The sequence below is a fragment of the Eulemur rufifrons genome, chromosome 12 (genome assembly GCF_041146395.1).
Source record: "Eulemur rufifrons isolate Redbay chromosome 12, OSU_ERuf_1, whole genome shotgun sequence".
Taxonomy (NCBI): domain Eukaryota; kingdom Metazoa; phylum Chordata; class Mammalia; order Primates; family Lemuridae; genus Eulemur; species Eulemur rufifrons.
Genome location: NC_090994.1, coordinates 2,837,455 through 2,851,054, shown reverse-complemented (window position 1 = coordinate 2,851,054; position 13,600 = coordinate 2,837,455).

The following is a 13,600-nucleotide window of genomic DNA, read 5'->3' as shown; positions in this document are numbered from 1 at the left end:
AGGCGGAAGTAGAGACTGACCCGGAAACGCCAGGAGGGAGGCGCACTGCGCCTGCGTCTAGGTCCCGTCCCTGTGGAACGACCAGTTTCCTGCTGACCTGGAAGCGGACTTTTGCTGCTAGAGTGAGTTTGAGTGTTTCTGGTTCACAACCGGGTCCTGCGCGCCCTGTCGCCCGTGTTTTGCACCTGGGTCCACGGTTCGCCGCGGGCTACACAATCCCTACAGCCACAGACCCGCCCGCGGTAGCGTCGCGGTGTTTTCGGACGCTCCCAGATCTGTCGCTCCGCTGTGGGGTCCACGGTCCGCGTCCATTTTTAGTTAAAATAGCTCAAAGGTGGGCACTGTCCTGGCCTTTCCGTCTTCGTTCTTTTCTCCTTCTCCACTGTTCACCACGAAGAAAGTCCCTAATCGCGGGAAGTAGATTCTGGAACCTCTTGGATGCTTGAGGGCAGCGCCAGGACACCGCGCCATAGCCTTGTCCCAGGGATTCTGCAGACCCCAGCCCTGTCCTGGGAACCCCCGCCCTCCGTCCTCACCTCATACTCGTGCCCTTGTAGGGCTCAGCCCTGTTTCTCCTCAGGCCTCCCCTTTCCAGCCACTGATTCAAGGAGCCTCTAAGCCTAGACCTGGGGGGAATTCTCCCACCCTTCACGAGAAAAGAAGAGTTCGGGGATAGCTATGTGCACACTAGTCCCGTGGTGTGTGCCCTACTTTCCAGTGTAGAGGCCACATAGGGAAATATTTTGTGTTGCAATGTGAGTAGGGAGGTAATGCAGAGGGTGACTTTCTATATGGATGAGTTCATGGCATATTAATCAACGTGTGCATATGTGTATATTGGATTTTGGGGTGAGAGTCCCCACTGCAAGATTATTGGAGAAGATTGGATTTTTACTGAGTTTGAGGGTTTGCAGTTTGTGATGTGTTTGGAGAGTCAGTTGTTGAAGGAGTATGGGACGCTTCAATTTTGACAATGTGAAATACATGTGAATCAACTTAGCAGTTTTAAATATTCAATTTTGGAGTTTATATGGGAGATGCAGGGATGATATTTATTTTTCCTTGTGTCTCTTACTGGCATCGCGTGTAATAGTTACTTGGACGGGTTATCCAAAGAGGTTTCAGAGTGTGTTGTTGGAGAGTAATGGGCAGGGCGACCTACAGAGCTTTGAAGATGTGTCATTTTTATTATGTTTTTATGGTTTATGTGTGTGGCTGAAAGGCATAGGCTTGTGCATCTGGCAATGGAGAGTGTTTGTGCATATCATCTGGCCTTGGTGACACATTAAAGTTTCTATTTGAAGAGGGTTTGTGTTTAGTGTACATTTACATATGAGGTGAATGTGTGTTGGTGTTTATGTGTGAAGAATGTTTAAATTTTTGTATATTTGAGATAATAGAGAATGTCAGGAAAGAGTTCATTTGGTGAATGGGGAAAATGAGCCCTGTACCTGAATGTTGGGATATTTTTGGAAATATAAATACTGTGGGAATAATTTTTCCTGTGATTTTGGCTGGCCCCATTGTTTTAATATCTTATTTAGTTGTCCTGATTGCAACATTTATCATGAAAAACTACGTGCAGTCTTTCCTTAATGATATAAAGATATCTTCAGAAGAACAAAGGTAAAGCTCATCTGCATTTCAAACTAAATTTTAAATAGCAAATATCCAGACTTATAAGGAAAACTTAAATATGGAAAAAATTACCAAATGCTATATGCTGTGTTTGCTGGATTTGATTTAAGAAAATAAAAGGTTGTATAAGAATTTCTACCCTTAGAGTCTTAAACTTGTCCTGGCTTCCAGAGGGGGCTGAGAACATTTTGGCTGAGTCATCCTTCAAATGGACACCAGACAGTACAATGGGGACCAGCTGTATGTATGAATGTCTGCAGTGAAACCCTCCTAACCATCATCAGTAAATGGGACCCCATACTAGCCTAGAGAAAAATCTATTCAAGAGGATATAAAATAAACCAGAAAAAATAATCTATAGTAAGAAGTAGAATAAGTCCTTTTTATAATTAGTTACCTAATTAGTATTAAAATTCCCCTAATTGCATAAAATTTACTCATTTACATTTCATTTGAGTCACTAGCAATAAATCTGATACTTTGAAGTTGGTTGATCTATTTTTAATATGTCATCTACTGAATTCAGGATGGGGTGGAAGGCAGGGGTGTTTTGTATATGTTTGTGTGTGTTTATGTGCATGTGTGTGTTTGAGAGACAGACAGAAAGAGAAAGACACAGAAACACACAGAAAGATTCACACATCAGCAGAGATGGAGAGTAACAGAGAATACTATTTTGCAGGAATTGGAATGCCAGTTTACTGTAGTTTGATTTTTGACAATTGCTATCCCCATGCTGTCATTTAACATTTAATCTGGCACCTCTTGTTCCAGGGTTTTATTGCTGTAACTGACATTTTGATCATTTTCTTGTTTTATAGCAAGATGAATTCATAGGAATTGATATGATCATCCGAAATCTCTGTGTTAGAACTTCATAATTAATACTTGAAGCTCCATCAACCTTTTAGGTTTTTCAGCAACAGGTTTTATTGCTTACAATAAATACATTTGCAAGTACTGATCTATTGAAAAGCATTTTAATTTCTTACATCATTCTGCACTCAATATTCCCAGATCAATACATTTAAATGCCACATTTTTTATGAATAGACATTTTCTCAGAATTCTGAATTATTTGGTAATTTATGTTAAAGGTGTATTTTTAGAGTCCACTCCCTGTCCTTGACCCAGTTTTCTGACCTGAAATCTAGCAGGTGATTTACCCATGTTGATTCTAGGATTGATATCTCCTCAGTGTGAGATAATGTTAACTAAGGAATACATGGTCCCTGAGGACTTTCCTTCTTTTGTGGCACTAAGAGTGTTTTCATCCAGTGTGAAACCTCACATGTGCAAGGAGTGTTGCCCTATGAATAAAGGATGTCTCATGATTTTTCATTGAATAACTTCTCCCGTAGGATGTATTTGATATTTCACAAGAGGACTCACTACCCTTGTAAAGCCTTTCTTCTCATATTTCTTGTTTTACCAACTATTTCCTCATAGAGTTTTCTAGTACACAACAACCATCATCTTGGTAGAATATTTTTCACTTTATCCACAGACCAAGTCTTCTCCCAAGTGGAGTTTTTTCATGTTATTTAACAATAAACTAAGGCATTCCCACATTAATTACAGACACAGGGGTTTTCTCTTCTACATTGTCCCTCCCTGGCTGCAGAGTAAAATCACTTGGGAAATTTTAAAAAATTCTGATGTATCAGTTTTACTCAGCAATGTGCTCATTTACTTGGCCTCGGTTAGGCCTATGGTTTGAGATTTTTTCAATTTTCCAACAGCATATGTCAGCCCAGTTGATCTTCTGGCAGTATTTACCCTTTAGGTTTAGGTTCAATATTGAGGTTTGCAGAAAGATAACATTAATACATATCTTAGCCCTGAGGTGAAAGCAGGGGAGATTCCCTTTGTGTAAACTTAAATTTTTCTTCAGGAAATTAATAACAAGAAGGTCCTACATGGTGGTTGATAAGCTAGGGTATTTTTATCTTGTTTTATCATCTGAGCTGCTGTTGAGGGAGAACAGTTGTGTTCCTATCTGTGTCATAAGTCAGGACTGACCTTGATAAAATATATGTTACAGAATTAATTCCTGCCTCCACTTAACTCAGAAGGGTTAGTGAAAAAATCCAGGGAATCTTCCATGGGCTGGGAAGGCAAAGATACCTGTCTCTCTGGCCAGAGTTAGCTGCCCAGGGACAAAAACAAGGTTTGGGCCACTCAATGGTAAATACTATATGGCTTTGATATTGTTCCCAATTCCCTGATACATCCATGTCATGGCACTTTGAGAAATCTGACAAGTGGGGTTGAAGGTCCCTGTTGTGTCACCCTCTGGGATAGATGGTGCCAGCTGGTGTTTAGGGGAAGTTGGAATGAGTGTAGCTGAGCTGTGTGGACACAGCTGAGGTCTTTTGGAGAAAAGGGAGACTTAGAAAGTAGGGCTGAATCTCTACCCACATGTCAAGGACTGCAGACCCAAATTTATGTGTTTAGAACTGCATACAAAACTAGATTATCACCAATATATTAGATTTTTCAGCAACAAGTTTTATTATTTAGATATTGTATTAATCTATTGAAAAGTGTAATATAATTTTTTAAAATTCAACATTCAGTATTCCCAATAACTTCACTCTCTTAAATGTCATATTTTTCATAGATAGGTATTTTCTGAAAATTCTGACTTGCTGAATTGTATGTTAAAGAATTCATTACAAAAATATTAGAGTCAGTTTTCTTTCTTAACCTTTATTGTGATATAAATGGCATACAAAAATTGCATACATTTAATATACATATCTTGATGAGTCTGGACATATAAATAAACCCCAGATACCATCACCACACAACCAAGGTACTAAACATATCTCTCAGCTCCAAAAATGTCCTTGTGTTCTGTGGTTATATATATATCCATCCATACATACATACATACACACACACACACAGTAGGGTAGAGATACTTAACATGATTTATTTGTTTGCTTGTTTGTTTATCCTAATGCCAGTTGTCTAATATAAAATGTAGTATATTTTATGATTGATACCTCCTCAGCATGAGAATGTTAAGGTTGGCTAAACAAATGAAAATGGAAAACTTTACTTCATGCTCAACACTGACAGGATGTTGTCCAGTGTGAATCATCTCATGTGCCACAACTGCTGCTCTATGAATAAAGTATTTCTCATTATTGTTCATTGAATAACTTCTCCATTATAAAGTGTTTGGTATTCATCAGGAGGTTTTACACTCCAAGTAAAGACTTTCCTCTTATTTCTTATTTAACAGGTTATTCCTCCAATAAGATTTCTTCTGTACACCAAGGCTACTGCTTGGCTGAATGTTTAAATTATTCTGGACCTAATTGATTCCCCAAGTGGAGTTTTCTCATGTTGCTTAACAATAAATTATAAAATCACTCTCATACTGATTACAGAACTAGGAGTTCTGTGCTGTACAAGTCCTCTAGTGTGTTTAAAGTTTTGATTTGTTCCTGAAAACTTTTATTATATTTACAGGCTCAATACATTTATAGTTTGCCCTCTCATGCCATTTATGATCAAACCACTAAAGGTCTAATACACATATCATACGTATAAATGAATGTGTTTATGTCAACTGAGGAGTAGGGATAATGGAAGGATTTTCCACATTGATTACAGACAATGTTTCTTCAAGGTTCTAATATTCTAGTATGTTTAAACTATGGCTGAATTCTTTTCCAAGTCAGTTACATTTCGAATTCTGTGTTATCTAAGGTCAGAATATTTTCTGAAAACATTTCTCATTTTCTCTCCATTGTTGAATTCCCTTATATCATTTAAAGGAAGAATGGTGACTGAAGGGCATCCCACTTAGATGACTTTTTTTTTTTTGAAATGGGCTCTTGCCATATATCTCCCAGCCTGGCCTCAAACTCCTGGGCTCAAGCAACAATGTCTCTCTGTCTACAAAATAGCTGGGACTATAGGTACACACCATTGCACCTGGCTAATTTATTTTTATGATTTTATTTTAGATTCCAGTCTCATTATGTTGCCCACACTTAACCCAGCCACATAGATGACATTTTTATGGCTACTTTACTGTATGAGTTCTCTCATGTTTTCTAAGAGGGTAAGTTTGACTGAAAGCTTTCCCACATAGATGACATTCATATGGTTTTTCTCCGGTGTGGGTTCTCTCATGTCTCTTAAGAATAGAAGTTTGAATGAAAGCTTTTCCACATAGATAACATTCATACGGTTTCTCTCCAGTATGAGTTCTTTCATGCCGTTTAAGGACAATGGTTTGACTGAAGGCTTTCCTACATACATGGCATTCATATGGTTTCTCTCCGGTATGAGTTTTCTCATGTTGTCTAAGTTGAGAACATTGACGGAATGCTTTTCCACATACATGGCATTCATATGGCTTCTCTGCACTGTGAGTTTTCTCATGTTGTCTGAGGCCAGAGTTACTACTAAAGGATTTTCTACATTGTTGACATTCATATGGTTTCTCTCCTGTGTGATTTCTTTCATGTCTTCTAAGGTGAGAACATTGACGGAAGGCTTTCCCACATGTGTGGCATTCATATGGTTTCTCTCCTGTGTGAATTCTTTCATGGTGTCTAAGGACAACTCTTTGACTGAAAGCTTTCCCACATAGATGGCATTCATATGGTTTCTCACCAGTGTGAATTTTCTCATGTTGTCTAAGGTGAGAACATTGACTGAAGGCTTTCCTGCATACCTGGCATTCATATGGTTTCTCTCCAGTATGAATTCTCTCATGTTGTCTAAGGTTAGAGCTATTACCAAAGGATTTCTTACATAGATGGCATTCATATGATTTATGTCTATTAAGAACTTGCTTATCTTGACTAATGCATGACATGTCACTGAGGGATTTTCTGCACTGCTTTCTGACATAGGATTTCTTTGTGGTGTGAGTTAACAAATGTTGAGGAATCGATAAAGACCTGTGAGTGAAATCTTCTGCCAAATTATTCAGTTCAAAAGGATCCTCTTGAGGGTGAGATTTCTGATTTGGGGAAGGAGATAAAAGGCCATTAATGATTTTCTCACATGCCTCCATACATTCTTTTCTTTACAAGCCTAATCATTCAGTCACAGATTCCAGTTAAAATCTTTCCAATGTTAATTAAATACTTTAGTGTGTTACTTCTCTGCATATACAAATAATTTATTTTTTTATAGCATTCTAACCATAGAATTCATCAGATTAATTGTGAAGGCTGCAGTGTTTCAAATATTTAGATTTAAGCAATACCTCCTCAATGTTTCTGTTTCCTTTTTGTAAAGATTTCAAGTTATAAATTTGAGCTAAGTTTAATTTATTCACTAAACTCAAACTATCCAAAAACTTTTGCTCAGAGTTCTTAGTACTTAATCAATTCCAGTCAGGTGATTATGCTCAATTACTAACTTATCCCATTCCCAAATCTTTAATTTGCATGACCAGTATTCATACCCATGATACTTACTGCTGGCATGACGGTGGATGTGCCTTTCCTGCTGACATGGTATGTGAATATCAGTTTTTGTCTTTTCAGGGAACTTTTTCCACCTAAAACAATTGAAAAAATATATTTTAAAGTCGCGTCAGGGGAAGAAAAACGTTCAAAATAATCAAGTCTCATGCTAGTATGTTTTAAAAATTTATACATAGATGGGGCAAATATGTCAAATGAAGGATTACTGTAGATGGTAAAAACAGATTTTAAAGTACTGACAATTAGAGAAGATTTTCAGGATTGAAATATGAAAAAAGTAAAATGGAGATGAGATGTTGGCTAGATAAATAAATGGAAAATCTTCAAAGGAAAGTATCAGGAGAAGAATCAGTATGAAATTTTAACTCCAACAAGTACATGAATATCCTTTACCCTAAACAAAATGTAATAGTAGGCAAATATGAATAATTATTGAAACATGCAAGTAATGACAACATCTGAGGCATTTTGCCCATTAATATATATTCATTTTAGAAAATAATCACTCACTTAAAATCTTCAGTTGGTATTTTAAAGGCTCACACAGTCACTGATCAGGAACCTCCTAATCCTTTCTGCTTACCTGGACTCTGGCCTTGAAGAAATTTTCTCCCTTCTTTCCACAGCTCTTCTCCTTGTTCCAATCGCAAAATCACATCTAATTGGTGGAGTGGATACCCTGTTCATGGAAAAAAGGTATATCAATTTTAAATTATGTGCTAATTATCATGCATTTTCATCAAGTTTAGGCCAGACTATAATGAAGGAATGGGAACAATAAAGTTTAGCCCAGGTAACAATGCCTAGAATAGAGAAAACATCAAAGGTCTGTCCTTAGATTTAAAAAAATCCAGATTATTTGCCCCCAAACAGTAAGGCTCTACGGATGCTGATGTCCATGACTCAGCTGAATAACAGAATGCAGAATCCTCAGTCTTACCAAAATGAGAAAAATACATATCTCCAATGTAGGGTAGATATTATTTTCCAATATAATATAACAATCATACATCTTCAGAATAAAAATCTATGTTCTATGTATATAAAAATATGCTCATTATTTTACTAATCTTGTTTCAAGCCTCAGAATATTAAACAGGATAGTTATATAGAAAATATTTAATCCACTAATTCTTGCACTTAAAAATATTCATCAAGTTTCCAGATCTATGCTCAGTGTTGGAGATTGAGTAGCAAGAAAGACATAAAACTGTGGTCAGGATTACACTCTATTGAAGTGATAAACATTATCTCATGTTGTTATAAGGGATATTAAAGAATTAGGGCAGAGATTAGAGACAAAATGGGGAGAAGATGTTCTAAATCCTAGTTGAATGTATGAAGAACTGAATGAATACATGCAATTGTACAGAAATACATAAATGTTGATATACTCACCAATGGAGACTAGGTGACTCATATTTTCCAGCATCACATATTTGTACTGCTTTCTCTGAGATGTGTCAAGCAAGGCCCATTCTTCCTGGGTGAAGTCTATAGCTATATCTTCCAAGGTCACTGATTCCTAGAACATCACAGACATTCAGGTCTAGATAAAGCATTCCCAGTCAATGTCCAGAGTGGTAAGGTTGAGGTGACAGCACTGAGGAAGGGGGAGTAACATTGTGTGTAGAAATATCAAACTGTGTTTGGGGCTCCAGCCAGTTTATTCTCAGTGCTGAGCTATCACTGTGCTTTTCAAATACATTTACAGAGACAAACACACTCTAAATTCATCAAACTTTATCAGAAAGGGCTGTAATAGGAGTTGTTGTAAAATATAACTTGGAAATTTTCCAACAGATTAGTAATTATGACTCCCAGATAGGTAATTATAAAATTTTCACTGGAAAATTCATAATTGAAACTCCTTCCCCATCAATTTCAAGTAACTCTAGATTCATCACAAGGCAAACAATAATCATAACTTGTTACTTTTCAACCATGTTTATGGTTAAATTATTCCACTAAATGAACCATACGTTCCTCATTTACCAAATTGATTTAACTTGATTTGTGTTAAAAGATCCAATTAATTAATGTATATTAATTTATGAAGTGTTTCCTACTTAGAAAAGAAGTATTAAACACAAACCATTAGTCTATAATTCATTAAAAATACAGAGAACCTTGGAACAATCTTAAACATTTTTCAGAACTCAACAAGTTTCTTATAGAACTTAGGATCTGTGACTGCAGTCTCCCTCAACTCTACCTGAGTCAAGTGTACAAAATAAGATTCAAAGACAGTTCAGCAGCACAAACCAGGAACCTCTGCACCAGCTGTTCTGAAGGACAGTCCTACTCTGACCATTCCTGAGGCATGAGGCCTTCTATTCTCAATTTTTGCTAGGTCTTTCAAGCAACAGTTATCAATGTCTCTTTTATCTTTATGTTGTTTATCTGCTCAAGGGCAAAAGAAGTCTCTGTATTAGTTTTGGTCTATCTCTTTCCTCAAAAAGTTCCACAGGGCTTAAATTTTACTCTACCTACTAGACTCCTTCTCATGAATTCACAGCCACAATTAAGAAAACACTCCCTATACGTTATTCCAGTTACCAAATTTGAAAAAAATGAGATTAATTATAGAGAGAAGTAGTGTGATGGGGACAAGGCTGACAATGAGAATTTTAGGTATTGTCTTTGAAGTTTTCAAAAGTACAAATATGTTTATCAAAACTTTAAGTTTGAAATAGAAAAAAAATCTGAAGAAATGATGCTTATGCCTTCTCTAGCCTTAAATGTTCTCATGCTCTCCTCAACACTGCACAGATCTCACCCAGGACTTTTCATACTAGATTAAACTCATTTGAGGAGACACCTGCCTCCCTATTGGACTATAGTTCAAGTGCAAATGGGCATTCCTTAATCATCTGTATGGCCTTCATTCATCACAATCTTAAGCCCATTGCAGCCAATAATATGGTTACTCTGTCAATTATTTCCCAATGAGACCATGGTTTTTATGACAGAAAGAAAATCTCTCTGATCTCTTCTATAAATATACAGTCTTAGTGGAGGCTAGGATAAATTTATATAATTTAGGAATAAGGCTAGTTATAGATGAGTTCCTGACCCAGGATACTCATCCCAGAGTTGTGGGGAAATGTCACCGAAGCCCTGATCCTTAATAGCTGTTTATTGCACTTAGAACATGTATCATAATAGGGGAAGCCCGCTCACTTTCTGGCAATACTGGTGCAATTTAAGCAGAAAGAAACATGTCCTACTCACCAGTGGCTGCATTGTCAATGAATGTCACGCAAGCAGTCTACTTCTGGCTTTCCACACACAGATAGTCTAAGCACTAGGCAGGCAAAGCTGAGAATGGAGAAAGAAAACATTAGACTCCAGTCTTGTGCACAATTTCCAGACCAACTTATCGTGAATCCCCAGACTTTAACCTTATTGTGACCCCCACTCCAAAGACAGACTCATGCAGTATACTCTAAAAGATATACGCAGAGGAAACTCTTCCTTTCCCAAGGGCAAAAGCAATAAGGCTATGGCTGTGGTTGCCCATAAAGATAGAAACATGTATATCTCACTTGGCCTCACAGCATAGGCAGCAACCCACCCAGCTAGAAATCCTGACAGCAAGGTCTGTCTGTATGCTGTCAGCTGGCTCATCCAGAATCCCAGACTAAAGTAAATAGTGAAGGCTTATCACCACCAAAGAACACCTGGAAAGGTTAGAAGAGGTGGCCATTTTCTCAAACACACAGGCACCAAGGTAAGGACTCAAGGATTATGAAAAAATCAGAAAAGTGAGACCACCAGAAGAAACTAATAAATCACAAATAATGAATCACGAGAAAAGCAAGATTGATAAAATGACTGAAAAACCCCTCATAATAATTACCCAGTCACAGGAATAAAAGGAAAAAAATCCCTGTGGGAATTATGGAACACCATCAAGAAACCTAAGTTGGCATAATAGGAGTTCCAACAGGAAAAGATAAATAGGTCCCAAAGCAAATTTAAATGAATATGGCAGAAAATTTCTAAAATCTGGGAAAGGTAACAAGATCTAGCTATAGGAAGCTCAGAGATCTCCAATCAAAGCCAACCAAAAGAGTAATCAAACCATAAAAATAAAAAAAAAATTCTGAAAGCAGCAAGGAATAAAAAAATGTGTATCACATTGAAGGGAGTCCCATTATGGCTATCAGCAGATTTCTCAGCACAAACCCTGCAGGCCAGGAGAGAGTAGAAAAATATATTCCAAGTGCTAAAGGGAAAAATAAACCTGCCACCAAAGAATAGTTTATCTAATAAAGATCTTCTGAAATAAGAGAGAAACAAAACCTTTCCCATTTTCTTTAAAATGGCCAAAAATGGCCTAATGGCCAGAAAATTACACAGATTCACTGTAATCCTAATCAAAATGCCAATGCCATTTTTGACAAATAGACAAATAAAATCCTAAAATGCATAGGTTGCCAAAATAGAGCCCAAATAGTCAAAGAAACCCTGGGCAAAAAGTACAAAGCTGGAGGCATGACACTATTTGACTTCAAATTATACTACTAGCCTAATCAGCGTGGTGTTGGTATAAAAACAGACACAGAGACCAGTAGGAACAGAATATAACCCAGAAATAAATCCATGTATTTTCAGCCAACTGATTTTCAACAAAGATTTCAAGAACATATACTGGGGAAAGAATATCCTCTTCAATAATGGTGCTGGGAAAACTGGACATTTATATGCAGAATAGTGACCTCTATCCCATCATGTACAAAAGTCAGTTCAAGATGGATTAAAGACTTAATTGTAAGACTTGAAACTATAAAAATACTAGAATACAACATAGGCCAAAAATTTCAGAATGTTGGCCTAGGCAACGATTTTATGGTTAAGACCTCAAAAGCACAAGCAACAAAACAAAAATTGACAAATAGGACTATATTAAACTAAAAAAACCCTCTGCACAACAAATAGAACAGTCATCAGAGTGAAAAGACAACCTGTTGAATAGGGGAAAATATTTGCAAACTATTCATCTGACAAAGGACTGAAATACAGAATATACTAGGAACTCAAATACAACAGTAATTAATAACAATAATGATAATCCCATCAATAAGTGGGCAAAGAACTTGAGTAGACATTTCTCAACAGAAGACAGACAAATGGTCAAGAGGTATATGAAAGAGTAAAAAATGACCAATATCACTTATCAGAGAAATACAAATCAAAGCCACAGTGAAATATCATCGTACCCCAATCATATTCCTTCAAAGCCCCTGACCATCTGGTCAAACTAATGGCTACAGCCCATGAATTGGTATATAATCTCAGATATGGCTCTTTCTCCTTCCAAGCAAAATGTACAGCCAGCTGTCCAAAGTTCACTCATTGAGACTCCCCCTGCATCATTGTCCTTTGGGGTGTCCCCAAAAGGAGCTGTAGTACTGCAGCTGTCCAGCACCTGCATATCATTCAGAGCCATCTGTAAACCAAGCCCTAGTCTTCTCTTCCTCTGTCAACTGTAGGGGACACCCCAGGAGGTCACAGTACAGGCTGAGAGAGAGAAAGCAGTGTAGCAGAAGTAGGAGCCATGGGCATTTAGACTACTTCTTTGGGTAACCTACTAGCACCTTAAGGACCTGTTCAGGTCCCATCACATACCCAGTAGTCCCTTCTTTTCTATGGGGATGTGTTCCAAGACCCCCAGTGGATGTTTCAAACCATGGATAGCATCCAACCCTATATATACTATGCTGGTTTTTCTTATACATACAGATCTATGATAAAGTTCAATTTATGAATTAGGCACAGTAAGAGATTAACAACAATGGCTAATAATCTAAGTGACTGATGGGTGGACAGCACATGCAGCCTGGATAAGCTGTACAAAGGGTTGATTTACATCTCAGATGGGATGGAGCAGGACAGCTGGATGTTTCATCATGCTCAGCAGGTCCAGTCAGCATAATGCCATCAGTGCAATGAAACAGTGTCACTTCTCGTAGAAGGGAGAAGCAATCAGGATCTCTGCCAACTATATTGTGACGTAGGGATGGAGAGTTAATTCATCCCTGAAGTTGGACAGTGAAGATGTATTGTGGCCTTGCCAGCTAAAAGCAAACTGCTTCTTTTGGGTGCCTGAAGGACAAATATGGAGAAAAGGGCATTTGCCAGATCAGTAGCTGCCTACCAGGTACCAGAGATGTTTGTTTGCTCAAAAAATGAAACCATTATCTGGCGTAGCAGTTGCAATTGGAGCTACCACTTGCTAAACTTACAATAATCCACTGTCATTCTTCAGGGTCAGGCCAAATAGGGGTATTGCGTGGGGAAGTGGTGCGAGTCACCACCCTTGCGTCTTTCAAGTCCTTGATGGTGGCATCAATTTCTACAGCCCCTCCAGGGATGGGCTATTGTTTTTTTTTTCTTTTTTGGGCTATTGTTTTTGACTTACTGTTTTCCTCAGTAGAGGCAGCTCTAATGATTTCAATTTGGCCTTTTCCACCAGAATAGCCCGCACTCTACAA